At 38.7% G+C, this 20,669-nt stretch overlaps 1 protein-coding gene across 1 annotated transcript in view; it reads right to left on the minus strand.

Moving 5' to 3' along the window:
• The window catches only part of LOC120296358, a 38,894-nt gene extending 19,311 nt beyond the window's left edge, over window positions 1-19,583 (minus strand). The window contains exon 1 of the mRNA XM_039318246.1: window positions 19,529-19,583. The gene's annotated coding sequence lies outside the window, so the exon portion shown is untranslated. The remainder of the gene's footprint in view (window positions 1-19,528) is intronic.
• Window positions 19,584-20,669: the final 1,086 nt, after the last annotated feature.

A 20,669-nucleotide genomic window follows, 5' to 3' on the forward strand; every position in this document is an offset into this window, starting at 1 on the left:
TTGAGAAAATTGTCTATGTTTTTAATTATTCCTAATCAGAATCGTTGTTTGAATTTGGATCCCTCGATTCAAATGCATAATAAAAATTGTATTGTTCCCCAAATTGGAAGAAGTGAGGGTGAGGAAAGCTGGAAGGCTGAGAAATGTGGTGAAGAGTGACTTCAAAATAGTTTTGTTTTTTCCTTGTCTGAAAGATGGTCTGGGTTGAAATTTGCTCGCCGTTGGGTATTGTAAACAGATGAAGGAAACGACTCCCAAGGAAGAAGGCGTTTGAACAAAAGCGGAAGTGATGAGTTTCCCTTGCTTTAAGTTCATTAAGACTTTGACGAACTCGATGACTTGATTTATTTCAGTTCTGGAAGTTGTTCGTAATATTTCGCCTCCTTAAGAAGTCTACGAATTTTATGGTGCCGTAACTTTGGAGCATTTATCGCGGGTCCGACGCGTGTCAAGAGGTCATTAGGTGAGACAGCCGAAGAGGATGATGAATTGCCATAGCCATTGTTCAATGAGATGGTTTGCTCTGCTCCTTACTATGCTCATATGTGTTCTTGCAATATCATGTTTTAGAACAAGCAATTTTATTGTCCTTTCTCACATTATCCCAGTGCATTTCCAAATGTAGAGGGCTGAGAATTAAAGATGTTCAGTGTAGAGAGTTATGGAACAATCAAATTACCACCTAGTCTTTTTGCAAATTGGAATCCCTTAAATTAAAGTACTTTGACATCTCCTATGCATTACCCCACCTCATATTTGGAAGAGGCTGTAGTGCTGTTCGAAATCATAAACAAAAGTAATGGGACGGTTATAAAGAATGGTGAAATGCAGATGCTAGTTTTGCGTGATTTGGACAACTTGAGGCACATATGATAGTACGATGGTCTCCCAAAGGTTCCATTACCAACTTGAGAGATATAAAAGCTTCGGGGTGCCCCCTTTTGGAGATTCTTTTCCCACCCATTTTCTTGTTGAGCGAAGGTAGGGCAAATCAAGGAGCTGGTGGTGGGGTCACATAAAAATATGGAACTAATTGTTGGCAGTGACAAATGTGAATAAGTGTTTGATAAGACAATGACCTTCTCGGAGTTAACTACTCTTTAGGACTTTACAAGTTGCCCAAGTTCAATAGAATCTTTACCCAAGAAATACTCTACGGAATTCCCATCCTTGGATGTCTTCAGAGAGTAGGCTATGGAACAGCCGAGCCGGACCAAGGCTACCGAAGTGAAGGGGAAAGTGATGGGGAATATTAGGCTTTATGAAGTGTAGCAACAAAGTTCGGGACCATTGCAATGAATGATGCTTGGCCGTATAAAAAGACGTCTGGTAATATGAGATTTTTGTTCTGCATCATCTTCTACACACTTCATACGGAGTTTGTGACTAATTCCTTTACTATTCACTTTCTTTGGTTTGTCTCCTAAGCCATAATGATGAGGGGAAAATTCAAAATAAGGATATGAAGTGTTCTCATTTTCTCAAATAAGATTATGAAATGAACTTTATTTCAAATAAAAATCTAAAATGACCAAGATAGTTTCAAATAAAGGCCTGAAGTGGCCATGACAGTTTGACTCGCTGACCGGCTACATATTCCAATCAGTAAAGGAATTTAAAATATTACTTAAATTATATTAAAAATAAATTAATTTAAAAAAACAAAAAAAGAAGGAAATTAGGTGAGGACTAAGCCCTCATTGTTAGTGTCGGCCGGCAATGGTGGGGGATGGCTGACCAAGGATCGGCGAGGCTCGGCGGGCCTCGGCCAGTGGCTGGCGACCTGATCTAAGGGAGGGTGGCAACCCTTGCCAACCCTTGGTCGACCATCCCCTACCATCGCCAACCCTTCTTGAGAATGGTGGGGCAGCGGCGCCGAGGGCCTATAAAGCCCTTGCCATTTTCCTTTCCCCTTCCATTAAAAAAAAAAATCATCTAATATAGAAAAAGAAAAAAGTAAAAATTGACGATTCATTTGAAACAAGATTAGGTCTTTCTTTGAATTGACATGGCCACCTTAGGTTTTATTTGAAATAAGATTCATTTAAAATCCTTATTTAAGAAAATGAGGGTACCTCAAACTCTTATTGGAAACGATATCAATTTTATATCTCTTATTTGAGAAAATGATGGCACTTCAAGTCCTTCTTTGGAATTTTCTCAATGATGATGGACCGGACATTGGACCATACATTGGAGGGTTATGTATATATTCTAATCAACTGCATTATCATGATACTATCGAACTTATTTTTATTTGATATTGGAAAATATATATGCTATTATATTAAGCATGTTCAAGGAAACCATTAAAGATGTCCATATTTGAAAGAGCTTTGTGTACGCTTGATTTCAGGAAGAATAAAATTTGTATAACGCTTATTGTCCACACATGCATGCCGGTCCCTCAACCGCTACTTTCTCCATTGTGAATTTGCATTTTGGAGGAAAAGAGAATTCTCCTTTAGAACTTCTAAGAGCCCATAGTTTACCCCTCCAACATTCCCCTTTAGTACTGGACGACGATGTCGGCAAAGACCAATCATTGATTAGTGATCTGTTACATTTTAAGACTCAAGTAACAATATCACGACAAGTTGTATGACCCATACGTTAAATTTTATTATTATTTTTAACGGTAAGTGACACACTATTACTATCATATTACCGGCTTTATAGCCAGCGTGATGCACGGGAAAGTCGAACAACAATTTGCATGGAAAATAGTAAGATGAAAAGGAGTAAGAATTAATTATTCAATTGGAGAAATTTACCTCTATGCTTGATGCAGATCTATTTATTTATATTATTAATAATTTTTTTAACCTCCTTTCATTACAAATTTCAACTGATTAACTATTTTTATAGCTTGGAAATTCACTACATCAAGTACAAAATGCATAATTAACAGAGTTAGGGTATTCAACTAGAGAACTCTTCACTGTTGATTGATGCTGCTCTATACTCCAAACTATCATTCATAGCCTCTGGAATATCTGTCCTTATATAGCACTATAACTATATTTAAGAATAGTTGCTCCATCTATTAGTAATAAGGGTGAGCATCGGTCTAGGGTCAACCTTGGACCAATCCTAGACCGGCCCAACCTTGTCGGTCTTGGTTCGGTTCCCAGGGAGATTGGGTTGGTCCCCGGTCCTAGAATTACCGGACCGGCACCAGTGCGGATTGGTTCTCGGTCCTAAGAGTTTCGGATTAGTCCAACCCAGACCAACCACGACTATTTATTTTATATATATATATATATATATATATATATATATATAATTTTTTATAATTTTTTATATAGAGAAAATCTTAAAATAAACGGCATCAACAATATTAAACAACTGTTTAGTGATGAGTTCAAGTAATTTACATTATTCTTTAATAACTTAGATTTTTAATGCCTTTTACGGTATCAATAGTCATAATTTACTAATGAGGAACATGTTTTTGTGAGGAGTCCTCACGATGTTAAAAAAGACATAAACAACTCTTTATGGTATCATCCTATAGTATTTGTTCTCTTATGTCTTATTTGTCCTCTTAGTTTTCAATTTGCCAAAATCAAAATAAACAACTTCTTCACTCACCACTTGACACTCGCCTCGTTCACTTTGGGTCACTTGTGCCTCTTGTCGCTTAATGCTCACTTGGCTTGTTGCTTCCCGCTTGACATTCGATGCTCATTATGTTCAATGCTCACCCAACTTGACCCTCACTGCGTGCCTTTCTTTGTTGATCTCGCTCATCATCGAACCCATTAGATTGGTATGGTCCTCGGTTGCCATTTTAAGGAGTACAAAAAATGAAATAAAAAAATTATTGGTTGGTCCTGGGTTGACTTAAAACCGGACCGAACCCAATGGGTCATTCGGTCCTCAATTTGGACAAAAATACTCAATATAAACCTCCTTTATTATGAACTATTTTTCAAAAGAGATATTTTTTTATATACTCAGTCAATAAAAATTGGTGGCACAAAATAATATATATGTGAGAGAGAGGGACCTGTAAAAATTAGTCATTGTAATACAAGTCATGGTGACTAGAGGAGGAGAATTTAATGAACTCGAGTTTTGGGCACATGTAAAGACAAATGGTATCCACCAAAATGGTTTGCCGGGAAGCAAATTTGGATGCCCATGATGATTCAATTTGGCATACTTGTGCTATTTTTATGTATTCAATTTTATTTAACATTACAAAGCTTTTTTTTTAACAAAATATCTCCATCCTTACAGTTTATAATTGCTTTTTTCTATCACTTAAATATTGTCAACCTTTCCTCAATTATTTGGTCGTGTGTAACTTCTTAAATATAGCATGTAACTCGATACTAGAAAAAAAATTTCGTTATCCACATACTACCTAGTTAACCTCTTCTAGCTTACTTTCTGCGTTTCGAAATAAGAAAGTAGCTATTCTTGAGTGATTTCTCTCTCGATATGCAGAGTTTCCCTCTACCATTAATGGTAGTTTTCCATCAATTTACCTCAAAACCCTAACTTTCAATTCCACTCTCCACCTCTAATCTATACCACCTCGCACCTTCAATTCCTCTCTCCACCTCTAATCTATACCATCTCGAAGGTCATCGTCTTCTTGCTCTTGTCTTTCGCTTTCTGTTCGGACCTCGTTTGAGGATTCTTCTATAACCAGCCATGAATTATTGGACCCCTCCCAATCGCCCTACCCACTTGCATGTCACCGATTCTTCTTTGGCAAGATGAAGATGCTGGTTTTGCTTCGTTGCCCTTCTCGCTCTCGCCCGTTCACTTCATGTCCTCTCTGCTGAACATTTAAGATCATTATCTTCCTGTTAAACTCGCCCAATTTCCCCATCATATCCGTTAATCTTTAACATGCGGAACTCAGCTACTACTTCCTCAGAATTCTGAATTACGACTAACCTCATGGAATTTCCCGAAAAGGAAGAGCAAGCTCATATTGCTGCCCTTTGTAACAGATTGGGTCGCCTATGGTCTGAGCAGGAAATCGACACTTGGGATGAGTCGCCTCCCCTGGAAAAACTTGACGAATGTCGACGGATCTTAGTCGGTAAGGTTTTATCACACTCATCTATTAATCTACCAGCATTTCAGAGTGCAATGCAGCGCGCATGGCGCACGGAAAATGTGCAAATCACGCAATAGGAAATGGATATCTATATCGCGAAATTCAAGTTCGAAAGTGATAAAAAGAGAATAGAAGCGGGAGGACCTTGGCATTTCTCTAACAATTTGACGCTTTTTCAACCCTAGAAGCCAAACACACCTCTTCACTGTTACGATTTTTCGAAATGTGCATTCTGGATCCAAGTATTTGGTCTTCCCTTGGAATGGTGCACAACCCAGATGTTAAGCAGAGCAGTTAGGAGTATTGGAAGAATGCTGGAAGGTCAGTTTGATACCAAAGATGGAACTACTTCAAAAGTGGGTCGGGTTAGAGTAGAACTTACCTCAAGTGAACCTTTAAAATCTGGCCAATTAATTCGGATTGCAGGCAAAGCACTCTGGCTAGATTTCCATTACGAATGGCTTCCCCACTTTTGTTATTCATGTGGAATCATGAGACATTATGCCATGTACTGTCCGACAATACCTTTTACCGAAGCCAAGATGGAAGGTAAAGAGAAGATGGCCTTCGGTCACCGGGCTGCGAGCTAAAGTTAATCAGCATAGTCCATACTGGAACACTTTCTATGAAGGTAGCCCTCTCTCCGATGACACATATGATGTTGTCCCAGAAACTCCTCCATTCATAACATCACAAGTACATGCTCTACCCCCATCAGAAGTCATTACATCTAAGGTCGAATATCAAGTAGTTACTGCAAGCCGAAAGCCACTCACTACTGATATGATTCCAGGCTCATCCAAACAGAAAGGCATCCTTCCAGTATATCACAAGAACGACTTAAGTATTCCTCATTTTCCAAAGGATAGAATTGAAACTAGGCACCAGGACTTGCCAATTATAGACACAGGGTACGTTGTGAAAACTTATCAGGCTTCTTCTCCCATCCCTCCTCCCTTGACGGAGTCCACCAGAGGTGTTGTGATCACGACCCCTGCTCTACAATCTGTGCTGTGCAATGTCCAACAACCCAAGGTTCAACGGCCTGTGAATGCCAAGAAGACTAAACCATCCCGTGTTGCAACCAAAATAGGGTCATCTAAGAAATTGAAACGATATAATCCATATGAAGCTGGTACCCATGGAATGGATTCAATTGATGACAACAAGTTATTGGATACTCCTGTTTTAATGGAAGACGAAGTTCAGAACCGGGCTGAGGTGGCTTGCCCTAAAAAGCTACCGGTAGAACAATGAAGCTTATATGTTGGAACTATCGTGATTGGCCTCTTCCCTGACAGTTCATGCACTAAAGGCCCTAGTGGCCAAAGACAGGCCAGATGTACTTTTTTTAATGGAAACCAAGAACCGAGATTCGTTTCTTTCTAAAATGCAGCGTCAACTTAAGTTTCCTTTTTCTCATATAGTTAACCCAATAGGCATCGCAGGTGGATTGGCTATCTTTTGGCATACTCACATTTCTCTTCAGGTGGAACTCTCTATAGCCGACTTTATCGATTCTATATGCACTGAATATGGGAAAGGAACTACTATGAGACTCACCTGTGTACATGCTCCAACAACTCCTCAATCTCGTCAGCCCTTTTGGACAGCTCTCTATAGAATTGCATCCATCAACTCATTACCTTGGATCTGCGCCGAGGACTTCAATGAAATAGCCTATCCTTGGGAGAAAGTAGGCAAATGTCCCCCTGATTTTGGTCGAATGCAAATCTTTAGAGAGGTATTACATGACTGTGCGTTAATGGATATTGACAGCAAGGGATGCGCCTTTACCTGGATGAAATACCGTGAGGGGAATGAGTTGATCAAAGAGAGACTGGACAGGGTTCTTTGTAATTGGACCTGGAGGATTGCTTTTTCTGAGGCAGAAGTATGTGCTTTACCGGTAGTGGGTTCGGATCACAGTCCGCTGATTCTTTCAACCGAAGCTACCAAACTCAGAAAAGGGAAGACCTTTTATTTCGAAGCATATTGGCTGCAGCATTAGGAATGTCAAGGAGTCATCGACACAGCTTGGGCTTCAGCTGGTGCAAAGGGCTATACCCTGCCAAAAATGCTACAACAAGTCAGTGGGGCTCTTCTGAGGTGGAGTAAAAACACTTTTTCAAAAGCAAGCGAGCAGATTAACTCCTTACAGCAGTAAATCCAGATGTTAACTAACCAGACTACCACTACAATAGATCAACAAAAAATATCTGAGCTGAAAGGTTTACTCCATAGTGCATGGCAGCAGGAAGAACAATATTGGGCAATGAGATCACGGATTAAATGGCTTCGGTGGGGTGATAAAAACACAAAGTTTTTTCATGACACTACCATTCAAAGGCGAAACAGAAATCGAATCAGGATGCTAATGGATGCACGACAAATATGGGTTCGAGATGATCGCTTCTTAAAGACATGACTCGAATTTTTCTCTACGCTCTACAAATCTGAAGGCACTCGTGACTATGGTCCCATCCTACAACAATGTGAGTGTGTTGTGACAGAGGCTATGAACCAGCAACTTATTTTTGATGTTACTCAAGAGGAAATTCATACCGCTGTTTTTCAGCTAGGGAAATCCCAGGCCCCCAGTCCCGACGGTTTTAATGGCTTATTTTACCAACAGTTTTTTAAATTTGGTTTATTACCCCCTGATCTCAACAAGACCATCATCACTCTCATACCGAAAGTCCCTAATCCAGAATGTCTGGATCAATACCGACCCATTAGCCTTTGTAATTTCGCATATAAGATTATTTCCAAGGTGTTAGCCAACAGATTAAAGCCTTTCTTGCCTGGCATTATTTCTATGGAACAAAGTGCATTTGTTAGTGGCCGTCAAATACAAGACAACATTTTAATCGTGCAGGAGACTCTACATCAGCTTAAGACACAAACTAGAAAGAAAAAATTCTAGGTCATGGTCAAGATGGACATGTCAAAAGCCTACGACCGTGTTGAGCGGGACTTTCTCAAAGACTACCTATCCAGGTTAGGTTTTCATCCTATTTGGGTTCAACGGACTATGCAGTGCATTACTACTGTTTCCTTTAGTGTCAAATTCAATGGTACTCAGCTACAATATTTCCAACCATCAAGGGGAATTCGACAGGGAGATCATTTATCACCTTATATCTTTATTCTAATGGCAAACATGTTAAGTACTCTCATCCATCAAGCTCTCAATATGGGTAATCTGAAAGGTATCCAATTTAACAGATGGTGCCCTACGTTGACTCACTTGTTCTTTGCCGACGATGCTATATTTTTTTTAGATGGATCAAGACAAGAATGTCACGAGCTAGCCAATATTCTCAATCAGTACTATATGGCTACAGGACAGGCAATCAACCGAAACAAATCAGGTATTTTCTGTAGCAAAGGGTGTCCCTCCCAACTACAGGATAACTTAGCACATGAACTTCAAATTCCGGTCTTAGCTAAAACAGCAAAATACCTTGGGATCCCGTCGGACTGGGGCAAATCTAAACGAGATATGTTTGCTTGGATACTAGGGAAAGTCAATGCTAAGTTAGATGGATGGAAAGAGAGTATAATTTCTAAGGGTGGTAAAGAAGTTCTTATTAAAAGCGTTGTGCAAAAGCGATACCTCAATTTGCTATGTAAATCCATTGAAAAAAAGATAGCAAGATTTTGGTGGCAAAATGATAGCAGAAAATATGGAATCCATTGGAAAAGCTGGGAAGTTTTAAAGACTGGAAAACAGATGGGTGGTCTGGGGTTTCGGGACCTTGTGGCTTTTAATAAAGCCATGTTGGGTAAACAGGCTTGGCGTCTCCTAAATCAGCCTACTTCATTATGGGCTAATCTGTTCAAAGGTCCGTATTTTCATTCAGGGGATTTCCTAACAGCCCCAAAAGGGACTCGATCTTCCTGGGGTTGGCAGAGTATCATTACCGGCAGGGATTCTATCTTACCTTCGATTCGATGGTCTGTGGGCAATGGATCTAGCATCCGAATTAGAGAAGACCGGTGGCTACCTAACTGCAAAATAGGAGGATCTGCTGCTAAACAGGAACCTCAAAAGGTATCTAAGCCGATTGATTCTAATACTCACCTATGGAATCTCGCCATTCTTGAATCATTTGTTTGATAGTAATACCATCGCAAAAATTATCAAGATTCCTATTAGACCTAGCTTTGCATTTGACAAAATTATTTGGCCTTGTACATCTCAAGGAAATTATACTGTTAAAAGTGTTTATTCTGTTCTTAGCCAGGTTAGTCTCTGCAATCCTATATTTAAGCCATCTTCCTCTTATCAGCCACCTGACCTCTTATGGAGGAAAATATGGAAACTCCAAATACCTCCCAAAGTTAAATTTTTCATTTGGTCGTTATGCCAGAATGCCCTCCCCACTAGGGCTAACCTTTTTCGCCGAAAACTCTGCCCCGATCCCATATGCACCCTATGTTCAACCCAATAACCTGAAACATCAGAGCACCTATTTTTATTATGTCCTTGGACTTCCCAGGTCTGGTCCCACCCCCAAATCAGCTATCCCATTCAACTAGCAGAAATTACACGCATCGAAGACTGGCTAGCTAACATACTTGCTATTAAACAACAGTTACCTGGATCTGAGCTCATCACCACACTACTGTGGAATATCTAGAAGTCCCGCAATAGGTTTATCTTTCGCCATCAGACTCCTGCTCCATCCTATGTCATGGCTGAAGCTCAAAGCCAGGCCCGCACTACTGTCATATCTTCTGCTTCTGTAGATCGACATCTCCCAGATATGGATAGCTTATGGCATCCGCCTAATCCCGGAGTTCTGAAGATGAATGTTGATGGGGCTTTCAAGCCAAGTAGTGATAAAGGATCAGTCGCCTTCATTTGTCGAGATCATAAAGGATATATCGTTGAAGGAATTACAAAGACCGTACCTGCGTCTTCTGCTTTGCAGGTGGAGGCTCAAGCACTGTGTTTCGCCCTCAACCATTTGATCAACTCAAACTGGACCTCCAACCCCATTATCATCGAATCAGACTACCTTGTTTTGGTGGAAGCGGTGAAAGATCCCCATCTGTCGCCATGGGAGGTTCGCCCCTTCCTCGCCGAAGCTGCTGTCCTTCTCCCTCGTCTCGTCAAGTCGCGGATTAGGTTTTGCCGCAGAACAGCCAATGCTGCCCCAGATTGGGCTACTAAGGCCCATGACAATGGTCTTTTGAAGTCTTCTTGGGCTTCCTTTCCCCCGTCTCCTTTGCACGATATTTTAGCCTTTGATGTTTTTCATCCTGGTTGTAATGCTACTTTTATCTAATATATAACCAGTTTTTGACCAAAATATATACTCCACAATAGTCAAGTGAGCCAACAATTTTAGTACTAAAGGCGTGTTTATTTAATTGAAAATCTCATTATAAAAGAAAGTAATTTCCAAGAAAATCACTTTCAAGAAAATGGTTTGTTTTTATTTGTTAAGTGATTTACAGAAAGCGATTTCCTTCTTGCTAAAAAGGAAAGTCATTTTTTTCCCAAATCTAAACCTGTTACTTTCAATCTATGGAAAACATTTCTGTAAATCAATTAGTTTTTGTCATTTAAACACAAGAAAATCATAAAATAATTTCTAGAAAACTGTTTCTTTCAAATAAATGGAGTCTAAAGTAGATATCAACATTTTCAACACTTCCTTATAGACTAGCAAACCAGTTCAATCATGGCTACCTTCATTCTTGTGATAATATACTTTATGTTGTCAACCGGTGACACGTGTTATGCATACCTACATATTTAGTCTTTTTGTAATACATAATATCAATTGTCATGCATAATAGAGTCAATTTTTAGACATTAACGTTTTCTCATTCTTGTAAAATTAATTTAGCTATTTATTGCTCGAGATTATGATATTTTTAGATGGGATGTTCATAATTATACGAATAATTTTTTTTTTTTAAAGTTACCCTTGAAATTTTCTCATTATACTAGTTGTTATCAATAAAAATGCTCTAGACTCATTAAATTTGATTGCACTTAATGAGCAAAAGGCACTTTTATTATCATATATCACCAAGAAATTTTTATGCAGCACTTCTACTTTTCTCTTTAAAAAGCTCTTCAACTTTTATTTGGGACAGAAAAGAATCATTTTATCCAATATAAATGCGTTCAATGTGCAAAAATCATTTTTAGTATAATATGCTAGATTTTAAAGGTCTTTCAAGAATTTAACAGAAAAGCTTTAACGAGTTTTCTAACTAAAATTACACTATTAATAATGTCTTTTAGTTTTTTTGTTTCACAAATTTAAAAAGAAAAAAGAAAAGATCAAAGCAGGTTTCTTCTCTCTTGATCGACAAGGCTGGCAAGACATTTTTCCTTGATCTGGAAATGTTGAATCTTTTCCCTTTAAGATAATAACAACTTTATAGCATGAATCTCCATTGAAAAATATTTGGAAGAAGAACTAAATGAACCACATGATTTATATTTCCATTGATGTAGATGAAAGTTATGTGTCTGAAAACTTTGACCAAAATGCAAGACTCACACGATAACATCCCAACTCATGTGATCCCACAACTTGCTTTAATTAGTAGAGAGTATCTTATCTAAATTCCAAATTGTTTTGTCATGCTCATGCTTGCTCATTCTACTCCTCCTATTTCTCGGTTTCAGAAGTTCAAATTACAGGGATTTAACCCAAAATCACTTGAAAATTTAGGTGTATATATCCATTGCATTTGTTCACTTTTATAATCGAATGCAACTAATTTACATAGTTGATCTTGTTGTGAGAGCATCGGCAAGAGTGGTGGGGGAACGGAGGATTTTGCAGGAAACGTTTCAAGACCAGCCAAATAATCGACTTTACCATCTCTGCTCACATGAATCAAATACTGCATCAGGTGCCCCCCTCATTCCCTTGGGAATATGTTGATTTTATTTATATAAAACCCTCCAACTCCGTTTGGCTATTTCGTTCACCCTCTTCACGCATTTAATGCTTTGAGGTTCCCTAAAGCTGTCCTCTAATACAATTGCTCCGCCCAGAGACATCCTCTAGCCGTAATCATGCATAGCATAACTTAACATGATAAGTAACAAACTTGGTTTTACATATACATACGTACATATATATATATAAATTTCGCTGCACTCGCGTAGGTATTCGATTGGTTGATGCTAAAAGGCTAATATGAGGATTAATGCAACTGGCCACATGTGTTTTGCTCCTGAAATTGGGAACTGGAACAATTATTATCCATTTCAAATTGTTGGAACCGGGTAGACCCGTTAAACGGGTGGGTCGGGTCGGGTCGGGTCGGGTCGTAAATGATCCGACCCAAATCGACCCATTTAACCCATTCATGACTCATTTATTACAGTGCAAATTTTTTACCCATACTCAACCCGACCTATACTCGACTAATATTCGACCCATTTAATTAAACCTAAGAAAAATTATTTCTTATTTATATATATATATATATATATATATATATCTTTAAATGGCATTGCTAAATTAGTTTTGTACAACACAAATTTAATGGACAATTTTTAAAATAATTATTTTAAAAAATCGAATTTTAATTATTTTTAAATTTTTTTTAATAATATAATTTTTAATTTTCTTTTCTCTTTTCTTTTTTCTTTTTTTGTTCTTCTTCTTCTTTGGCTAGCCGCCAGCCATGACGACAGCTAGCGGCCGGCCGGCCACGAGTGAGCCTTGAGCTCGCTCGGCTCACCGACACCAACGAGCTCAAAGCTCGCTAGATTGGCAAGGCTCGCTAGATTGGTGAGGCTCAAGCTCGTCGGATCCGGCAAGGCTCAAGCCTCGCCCGACGCCGGCAAGTTTGAGTCTTGCTAGATTGGCGAGGCCTCTGCCTTGCTAGACTCGGCGAGCTCGAGCTCGCTCGACGCCGCCAAGGCTTGAGCCTCACCCGACGCCAACGAGTTCGAGGGTCTCCAAATCGCCGAGGCTCGAGCCTTGCCGGACTTTGGTGAGGCCTTTGCCTCGTCGAACGTCGCAAGGCCTCCACTTTGCCGAGATCTGGCGAGCTCGAGGCTCACCTGGCCACCGAAGGAAGAAGAAAGAAAAAGAAAAGGAAAGAAAAAAGAAAAGAAAAGACAAATAAAAAATAATTATAATTTCGATTTTTATAAAAATATATATATATTTTTATAAAGTTAAAGAGAGAAGAGGGAGATTGTGAGGTTTTGGTTGAAAATGAGTTCTAAATCCAACCATTTAAAACCCACTTGAGACCCACCTATCTTAAGTTTTTAATTGTTAAACCCATTTAACTAATTTCTTCAAAAAATAAGTGACCTATATATGACCAATTTATGATTTAAATGGGTCAATATGGGTCTAAGACCCATTTTGCTACCTCTAGAACCGGGAACCACCTAAAATTGGCAAATTCATTTAGGTTAGAATTAGATCGATACTCACCCCTACATAGTTCATTTATTGTGCGAAAAATTAATAATTTGAAATATATTTAATTTTATAGATTAAAAATACCCGGCAGAAAATGTTTTTATTATCAATAACAATTTATATCCATGTGTCTTTATTGATAGCCTAAATATTTATCCTTCACTTTTTCCAAGTAATACAAATGTTATATATATATTAAATCATTGATTTTTGGCCTAGAAAAATCCTAGTGCACTTATGTTAAGTGACGCGTGGTAATAGACGGATATTCCAGTTTAGGATTTTATCCTCTGTTTATCATAGATATATTAATTTATGGTTTTTCGTAGTATTAGTCCGATTTAATAAAAACTAATGGATGGTAAAGTTGGCATAAATGTATCAGTTTGGAGTTTTCGGTTGTAAAAAAATTATTTTGGGTAAATTTATAACAAGTGTACCGGTTAGGATTTCTGTTAAATTTTATTGTCAAATTGTTGAGTTAAGTGACGTGGTAACTAGCAAGTGTTCCGCTTGGAGTTTTACCTTCCGTTATCACGATATACCAGTTTGTGACTTTTTGTGGTATTAAGCCAATTTAATAGAAACTAACAAATGATAAATTTGTCATAAATGCACCGATTTTGGGTTGTAAAAAAATTATTTTGATGTAAATTTATTATAAATGTACTAGTTCGTAATTTTTGGTAGATAAAAATTAATTTGAAATAAACTTATCATAAATGTATTAGTTTGGAGTTTTTGAAAGATACGGTACATTGTAAAAGCTATCAATCATCAATAATTCATTATCCAGTGATTGGCTACAAATTCTCGTTATTTTGGCGTAATGTTACCATGAATTTTGCCAAAAGGAATCAAACCGTAGCTCCTTTACTCTCAAATTATTTAGGATAGTTACATTTTGGCCCGTGTGGTATTGGAGGAACTCGATTCTGATCTTACTTTATTTGGTTACAAGTTGGAATCTATCCTACTCTACGGCCACAATTTAAGTTCTACCATCGAATTTCCGTTCGGAGTTCACCGGAAAGTGCTTAGTCGGCACTGCCTATGTTGACATGTGGGCCGTACATGTACAAATTACAGTTGTAGTTTTCATACTTATACGAAAGATCAATTTTAGTCCATGTAATTTATTTTTTGACAAAACAAATCCCCATTTTTATTTTCTAATGAGTACTTAATTGTTTTCATCGTATTCATCCAAACCTAATGAAAACGTCAAATCGAGACCAAGTGTCAATTAGTGATTCTTACGTTTGCAAATATACTTGATTAGATCGACCACCCATTAAGATCGTCTTTACTATACGCAACATCTTTATTTCCGTTCAAATTCGTATGGACATATTGAGGACTAGTTTCATAAAGACGTAGACTGACTTTCAAATCTTCTAACCACTATTTTGACCGTCTATTAAGTGGTCTAAATCATTAAAGTGTCTCTAATAGTATTAAGTGGTGCCAGTATAAACTATAAAGATTTGCGCACATACATATCATAAACTAAATTTGAGCATTATAGAAAGTATGCAGATTTAAATTGTAATTTTTTATTTGGAGACTTACACCCTTAGGAGGTACGAGATAGTAACATTTGCTATCTCAGCAATTTCTGACGAATTTTGATGGGAAATTTTGATGGAATGACTTTGATTGTCGTCGAAGTATAATCCAAGAATTAGACTCGTAACCAAACGAAGGATAAGGACGAAAATTGAATTCCCCAACACTATAGGGACAGAAAATGTAACTACCCTGTTTTTTTTTTTTTTAATTGACTACAGGTTGGTCAAACTGGAACTCTTACGAATAAATGGAATGAATGAAACACTACATAGGGACAAAAAATGTATTTCCCCGTTTTTTAAAATTTAGTTCAGGTGGGTCAAGTTGGATCTCTTACAAATAAACAGACTGAATGAAACATAAGTCGGTTTTTATGTACTAGGTTAAGAATCTAGGATGATTTTTCTTTCCCAACTCAATTGGATACATTTTTTTTTTTGGTCGGTCCTACTCTATTCCTACTCTAACACTCATTCTCAGACTTTTGATTATAACTAAAACATGTAATTTCACACTTAATTAGAGCACAAAGTTCATGTCATTAATCTCTTTAACTGCATTTGAGCTATCACGAGGCATGAGAGAATTAAAAGTTCAGAGAGGTGAAAAAGAAGGAACAACAATTGCAGTCAAGTAAGGAACAGTACATTTTCATGACTATTCACTGCTAGAACTTCAGGAAATTTATAGAGTACTGACCTTCCTGTCTGGGAGATCTGTTTCACTTCAATTCTAAGAACTGTTATACTAAAAAGTTCCACATGTATATACAAGAAGGTGGATTACTTGTAGATTATAACGCACAATTTTCAATCAAAAACATCATATAGGAAAAATGAAGGGATTCATCTCTTCTTGCCACTCCCTTTCTATTTTGCTTACCTATGGACTTGCAATTGCCCTTGTTCTTATTTCCACACCAGGAAACCAAGCACTGCCCCAACCCCGAGGACCATTAACAAGTGCCAAACGACAGGCTGCCCATCCCTCTTCAAATCATTGGTTTTTTGAGCTTTCACTGGGGCAGAATTGCGTCCTTCCCAGTCATGTTGCTCATCCCTCTTCACATCATTGGTTTTTGGAGCTTTCACTGGGGCAGAATTGTGTCCTTCCCAGTCATGTTGCCCATCCCTCTTCACATCATTGGTTTTTGGAGCTTTCACTGGGGCAGAATTGTGTCCTTCCCAGTCATGTTGCCCATCCCTCTTCACATCATTGGTTTTTTGAGCTTTCACTGGAGCAGAATTGTGTCCTTCGCATTCATGCTCCAAAGACAACGTGTTTGCACTGACCATATGCACAACTGGTGCTGGAACACCGTTGGAAGATGAAGAGGAATCCTCGGAAACTTCAGTCAGATCTTGCAACTTGCAAGAGCTCACAGTGCTTCCATCTTTGGGGAATAAAACTTTCATAATCTCTTCCTTGCATTTGTTTGATTTCAAGTCTAAAATGATGGCATGTGGACACAACAAATTGGAACAATCTGCAGCGAAATTGGTAATTACGAGGGGATCATCAACTTTTTTGAATGCTTCGGCGAGAACACCAACTGAAGTTTTCTGGAAGTTCCTCTTCTGGCAATGTGAGAGAATACGAAGAAACTCTGCAGGTAATTGCTCAGAAATCCAACTCTTACCTAGCAAATCATTGAGAAAGTATGGACTGATGCCAAAATTTAAGTGAAGCAAACAAACCAACAGAACCAACTTCAAGACCAACAGCGGGTAGTACTCCATCACATTTAGTTTTGATCTTTTGATCCATTCTCTGGTTTCTTCCTCATTGCAAAGCAGCTGCCTAATAGTGCTAGTAACGAACCCAATGATGGGCTCCAAGCAATTTGTCAGGTTGAAACTGAGGCCGCGCCTTCCTAAACCTTCATGGCAGATTAGCCATTCAACTAGAGAAGACTTGGTTGCATAAAACTGCCCTTTGGAGCAAGAAAACAAAATCAAAGTCGTTCCAACAGATACAAAAAGCAAATTGGTGTTATGGAGTTTCTTTCAGTCCAATTAGCATTGCAAGTATCTGCCAAAGCTCGATAAAGGTTCCAAGCCAAAGAGATTTCCACGGGTCCATCGCTAGCCTGAGGAAGTTCTGATGGTACATCCCGACAAATGCATTCCATGAATGCCTCCCATGACGTATTTCCTTTAAATGATTCTGCAATTTTCCTGTACAAATCATCATCGAGCATTCCAGACCCAAGAACCAAAGTCGCAAGCTCACCCATCTTCCCATGTGAAAAATCCTTCTTCGAAATTATCAGGTTTATTGTTCTTCTAAGTAAAAGGCGAGAAGCCTGACTTCCTCTTAGAGATATCATATTCTCTGCTGGTGATAGTCGCCAGTCAAGAGGAAATATGTGACCAAAGTACCTCCTACAGGATGTGTCGATGAAACCCTCCAGTGCCCCGCTATCCCGGAACGAGGGATTGGGACAATCGAGTTCTTGAAGGAACTTTGCAACCTCATGTATGAGAACAAGACATCTGCTTTGCCAGAAGTTCGGCAGAGAACTCTTTGCCAAAAACAGATGAAGTGCATCCAATTTGTCCAGGAGCTCCATACCAAGAGAAGTAAGCTCAGAATACCAATACTTTTGAGCAGCAGAGACCAATTGTCGAAGCTCCAAAGCAACCAATTGTCCATTTCTTTGAAGAATTCTTTTGTCTATGTTTCTGACCCAATCAGCATCTGGGTTTAGAAGGTGATAAGTTCCTTGCATGTTGGTCCGTTGCTCCAAAACACCAAAGTAATTCAAACAGAACTCCCAACAGCACCTATTTTCCATTTCCTCAACCATCTCCACACATTCTACACACTTTATAATTCTAACAATCTTCTCTCCAAAGATTCCAAAAGCAGACCAATGAGTCAATGGAAATCTGATTCCCCAGGATCCGTGGTTCAGAATACTCCATTGGGTCGACAAGCCAATCATATTCCCAAAAAAATTAGAGATATTTTGACGAAGATGGAAGTCCAGAATATTTCGAGCGCATAGTATTTCACCTCTGACACTTCCATTTCTCCTGGAAGTACTAAAACATTCTTTCAATTCAGCCAAGCTGCTCTGTTTGTTTAGCAGAATGCTTGATTCTACAGAAACATATTCGTAGAAGGCAATAGGCTCGGACTTTGCAAGATGTTTGGCTTTTGCTACCAGCTCCTCCTTTTGTGCAAACTGCTTCAAGGGCCACCCTTTGCTTCCAGGAGCCCAAAGGAATAGAATAACACGTACCACAGGATATTCATTGACGCTTCTTTGTTTTGTCCACTCTTTCCAAGTAGATCAGCCTCGCGAAGGATGTCACCTTTCATCCTCACAATCTTTGCTGCCACCGAAAAGTTACCAAAGTCTTCCTCCAAACTGATAAGCTCATCAAGGCATCCTAGCCTCTTGAGTAAGTTTCGCATTGAATCAATGCAACGAAAAGCCTTCACATACTTCATCATGGCCCTGTAGTCTCCGAGGTCATAGTGATGAAGGGCACAACTCTCTAAAAAGTCTTGTTCCAATTTCTCTATTTCTTTACTTTTCCTTACTGTTCCCCTGTCCTCATTTCCCAGCCTTCTCCAATTCCCAATATATTGCAGACCCATTTCAAAGAGTTCTCCTTTGGCACAATTGGACAAGCACTTGGAGAAAAAATTTCCCCTTGCGTATGCCTCCGCCGCACGACTGTAGTGCCCAGCCAGAGAAAAACACTCCCCAGCTTTCTGCAGAGCAGATTCTCCACATTTTTCCATAAATATACTACCTGTTGAAGCACAAAAAAATTTAGTGTTAGTCCCATTTCTGGTGTCCTGATCTTTGCATAAGATTTAATAACTTCACGATGTTTAGAAGATACAAATTAGCAGAGGGACATTTGGAAGTTGCCAGAGATGCTCTTGCAGAGCTCAACCATATTGTCCGATGTCAAGATACAAAACAAGATCAACGTCCAGAGGTGACTACAATACCAAGAAGTTGCTGATAAACCAGAGTATATATGGAGTATTCAACTGATAGCCACGGCTTTTCTAACCTTATGGGTGTGGTCAGTCAGTGTTAAGAACTTTGCAGCTCAAATTTTTCCAAGCTCATAAGAGTGCGTTGTCATATATAAAATAATCAACTTCTCAAAGCGAAGGCATAATCATGAAGTCAACGTTATTTGCAGCTGCTCCAATCACCAAAACCATTTGGGAAAACAAGTAAGACTGAATTTCTTTTGTTGGAAATTTTGAGAGAGAAGATTTGATCATATGAATAAACAAGAGGGTACCATGCATGTAAAAACTATTAATAAGAGCATAATTGAGATCAATGTCAAACTACCTCGTTCTTAGGCAGCTTTGACATCACTACGACGAGGAGAAATATAAAGAAGCAGCATAAAGCATATAAATTGTCCATCTTATCATTTTGAAAGAAATTGAAACAAAGTAAACATCATACCTGCTTTCTCGTATTCCTTCAACATGTAGAAACACTCCGCTGCAGAGTCAGCCACTCCAATTGCTTCAAAATCTCTGCAGCCTGCCTTCGAAGGTCAGAAGCCTCTTTTGGACTTAAAACATGCTTGAGATCTGCATTTGCTTTGAAAGCAGAGGCTTTAGCCAATTTCTCCCCGTATTCGTACCTTGCTCGCTCAAAGCACGTCGTTGCCATTCGGTAGTTACCCTCATGTAAGAGCTTGCAAAGTTTAAATAAAAAGAGATATCAACAGCTTCTTCAGAGAAGGTGAAAAAAAAGAAAATAGAAAAACACGGTCCTCCTTTATTGGAAAAATCAGTGGTGTAGCCTTGAACCAAGGAAAGGCACTGCCATTGACCTGATAACCTCAAAAACGATAAAGATTCAAGGAAAATTGATATCATGTGGTTTAACCATTGTGTCTAAATGAAGCAACTGGCCAAATTATTAAAAACCAATAAAGTTGGCAAATCGATCACCATACTTTGTACCATAGAACGTCCACATTCTACACACTTTTTTTCAGGATCAGTCATACTTCTACAGTCATTATTGTCATTCCAAAATCCCTAGCATTCACAGATCATGTTGACTCCAAATGAGGCCAATATAACAATTCCTTGAAGAGGAAACAAACAATAAAGAAAAGAACAGAAAAACAGCAAACCTTAAAACCTTGTGACTTCCACTCCTCCGGCGTGCTCCTGACCTGCATTGCTTCTGCACAGGCATGATCTACCAACCTAACTTGAATGAGGCACTTCTTCTTCCAGTAGTCGAACATTGGTTTGGAGAAGTCCAGGGCATTCTCACATATCCACAATCTCTGTCTTGTCCGAGTAATTGCGACGTACAATTGCTTCAATTCAGAGCGTAATATATCGTGCTTCACGTCATCGAAACTTGGGAAGACCATTGAGAGCTGTTATTGAGCAAAGCTTGCTCCTTCATGTATCCATAAATGACCCTCCATTGATTTTTCAGAGGTGATGTGCCAAAGAAGTTGTGCAATAAGACGTCCTACACGATGTCATAGCAAAAAGTTTCAAGAAAAACATCTGATTTAACACCGAAATGACAGATTTCAAGTTTCATGAATACATGGACAGATCTAAAAATTTAG

This window comes from Eucalyptus grandis, chromosome 7 (genome assembly GCF_016545825.1).
Source record: "Eucalyptus grandis isolate ANBG69807.140 chromosome 7, ASM1654582v1, whole genome shotgun sequence".
Classification (NCBI taxonomy): Eukaryota; Viridiplantae; Streptophyta; class Magnoliopsida; order Myrtales; family Myrtaceae; genus Eucalyptus; species Eucalyptus grandis.